Source organism: Phaseolus vulgaris, chromosome 8 (genome assembly GCF_051622355.1).
Source record: "Phaseolus vulgaris cultivar YP4 chromosome 8, ASM5162235v1, whole genome shotgun sequence".
Taxonomy (NCBI): Eukaryota; Viridiplantae; Streptophyta; class Magnoliopsida; order Fabales; family Fabaceae; genus Phaseolus; species Phaseolus vulgaris.
In genome coordinates this window covers 42159991-42163685 of record NC_143505.1, presented here as the reverse complement: position 1 = coordinate 42163685, position 3695 = coordinate 42159991, and positions in this window count along the sequence as shown.

Sequence of the window (3695 nt, the reverse complement as noted above, 5' to 3'; positions counted from 1 at the left end):
CAAAAGGCCTTTCTTATGGGTGAGCTTGCGGCAACCAAAAGAGCATTAGCCCCAAAAGAAGAAGACATGCGACAATTGGAAGAGAGATTGCAAAGGCCTGAAACGGCACAAACTTAGACAACCAAGAGGAAGGAGGTGGGATCAAAGGAGAACCTCAAGGAGTTACTCCCGTTATGGTAGCCAAGAAGAAGAGCAAGAGTGGAGGATGCACCAATATGATGAAAGGCACAACCCACATCAACCATCCAAGCCCTCTTTCCCTTTTATTAAATTGCCAAGTTTTAATGGGGAAAGTGATCCTAATGTATATCTAGGATGGGAAGCAAAGGTAGAACAAATTTTTGTTACAATTAATGGGCTAAAACAATAGGGGAGTGAATTATTTTTGAAAGATTTTCTCAAGTATTGAAGGTAGTGTGAAAGGCTATGAAGAATTAATCCATGGAAATTTGTCTAGCCAAATATAAAACCGTTTTTAAGCTTGATACAGAAAATCAACCTGTTGTTTTAACAAAACAACCGGTTGTTTTTATCAGCAGTTTATAAAACAGATTTAAAGCAATTTAAAGAGTGTAAGGATAGAGAGATTAACACATAATTTTTATACTGGTTCACTCAACACCTGAGCTACTTTCAGTCCTCAGAAACCACTGAGAATTCACTATCTAATCAACCCTAGATTACAAGCTGCACACACCAAGAGTGATAATCTTGAACCCCTCAAGAACACACACCAACTCCTTGGGAAAAACCACACCAAGAATGTTGATCTTGATCCCCAAAAGAACACACAACACTTCTTGGCAACACCAGTACAAAAATACAATTATCAAGAAGGAAGGGATTAGAATACACTTGGGTAAATCACAAGATCAAAGATCAGAATACAAGACCCAATCCTATTCCACACTTTAGATGATCCAAAAGCTTTTTGAAAACTTGAAAACTGTTTTTTGATTGATCTCTCACTTAGTTGATGCATAGGAGCGTAAAACCACCTTTTTATCTTTCAATCAAATGGTTAAAATAATTACAACAAAAGCCCAAAAGCTGTTGTTATAATTTAAAACAGAAAAACCACTTAACAGAATTGTGTTAAGGTTTTTCAACAAAACAATCGGTTGATTTTTCGAAATAATCGATTGATTTTTTTCTGACAGCATTAAAATCCACTAAGTGTCAAACAACCTGTTGTTTCGAAATTTCAACCTGTTGAAATTTTGTTTGAAAGCAAAGGCAAAGACAAAGCTTTTCCAAATCATTTTGAAATTCATTACGTGTCAAACAACCTGTTGAAATTTGTTTGACAGCAAAGGCAAAGAAAAAGCTTTTCCAAATCATTTTGAAATCCACTAAGTATCAAACAACCTGTTGATTTGAAATTTCAACTTGTTGAAATTTCACTTCCTTTTAGAAAACCCATCTTTTCAAAATGTTAAAGATTCAATTGAGCTTGGATCATCTTAAGGAGTGAATTAACAAGTTTCAAACAACTAAACACACACACAATAGCAGCAAGGTCTTCAAGCTTTCCACTTGGATTTGGAGATATCAAAGCATCTTGTTCAACAATTTTCAATGTGTATGAGATCCAAGAAGACCAAAAAGTTAGGTTAGCTTGCCTAGAATTTTTAGACTATGCCATACAATGGTGGCATAAAGTTGTAATGGACATTGGTCTAAACAAGAGGCCAATCGTGGTCTTTTGGGAAGATTTAAAATTATGCATGTGCGCACCATTTGTTCCTCCTCATTATAGGAAAGAACTCTTGTTGAAGCTCCAACGGCTTCAAGAAGGACCTAGAAGTGTAGATGAGTACTTTAAAGATCTTGAAACTACTTTAACTAAAATTGACAGGCATGAAAGTGAGGAGTATAAAATAGTTAGATTTGTAAGTGGATTAAGGAGAGAAATCTAAGATGTGGTAGAACTTTATGAGTATTCCTCATTGGAAAAATTGGTTCACCTAACCATCAAGGTTGAATCTCAACTTTCAAAGAAAACTCATTTCAAAACCACTCATAATGATGACTTCTACAAATCATCTTGGAAAGACAAAAACAAAGTTTCTTCAAAAACTTTTCCTTCAAATTTTGTGAAAGATTCCACTTAAAATCCTAGAAATTCTAAACCCTCCACTTCTACACCTAAGTCACCCACCAAAACCTCAAGTAAAAAATGTTTTAAGTGTCTAGGTTTTGGGCATATTTCAGCCAATTGTCCTTCTAAGAGAAATATGATGGTTAAAGAGGGGGTTGTCATGAGTGATCATAACTCTCACAGGTCTAGGTCCCCTACCTTTTGTAGGAACCAAAGTGAGGAAGAGTATGAAATTCCATGTGAGGGAGACTTGTTAGTAGTGAGGCACATGCTTGGCCAAGTCCAACAACCTCTTGATAAAAGTCAAAGAGAAAACATTTTTCACACTAGGTGCCTCATTAATGACAAGTTGTGTTCCTTAATTGTGGATGAAGGTAGTTGTACAAATGTGACAAGCACAAGAGTGTTGGACAAGCTTGGGTTACCCACCATCTCTCATGCAAAGCCCTACAAGCTCCAATGGCTAAGTGAAGAGGGGGAAATAATAGTAAATAAACAAGTCCTCATAGCCTTCTCAATTGGTAAATACAAGGATGAGGTCTTCTGTGATGTTGTACTTATGGAAGCCACACATATTCTTTTAGGTAGCCATGGCAATTTGATAGGAAAACTTTACATGATTGCCTTACCAACAAAATCTCTTTTACCTTCCATGCGCATAAGGTCACACTAAAATCTCTCTCACCAAAAGAGGTCCATGAGGACTAAATAAAAATGAAAAATAAAAGAGAAAATGAAAAAGAGAAAGAAAGAAAAGATAAACCGAGTCACAACATATCATCTTACACAACTAAATCAATCATGTTGACTCGTGCCTGCTACAAACTGCACCTCCAAGGTGTCATTCTTCCTTATCTTTTTCATTACCAAATAAAACTAATTACTTGACATCTTGGACAAAGAAATTTTGGGATGAACATCAAACACCTCTTAAGGGTTCTCACCTTTTCAGAGGATTTTTATCACGAAGCCCTTTCATCCCCAAATATTCTTTCACAACATGGCTTGTACAAAGAGCTTGCCCTTTTGAACTCCCCAAGCTCAAAGAAAATAAGTTTGTTTCACTTCCCACACCTTGCACTCTTTTATATGTGAACAAACTAACTATGTTATTTGCAAGAGTTCTAAATTCGAGGTCGAATTCTCTCAAACTTAGGGCATGATACAATCCAAGCCAAGAAGGAGATGACCAAGAACTCAAATTACCATTCACACTAAGAGAAGTCACCTAAACTTTCAAGTGAAGACCCCACCAAGGATCTAGCAGACCTCACCAGAAGGAGAAATGGGCAAAGACCAGAACACCAAATGTTCTTCCTTCTGGTCTTTTTAAGAATAAAACAAGTTGTAAATAAATTGGGCTCACTTTAGGGGTCCAAATAACAAGATAGGCTAGAATAAGGTACCTTTAGCATAATAGGGGGTGTAGTTATCATTTTAGCTTGTTTCTAGCCCTTTAGGAAGGAAAGTTGACCTAGTTTCTAGAACATTAAGCCTAGGGTGCGTTTTTGACTTAATCAAACCTTAAAGGAAGCCCCTCACACATTTACCATCCTATCCTTGCTCATCTTGTTTTCCAAGGCACCCATTCCTA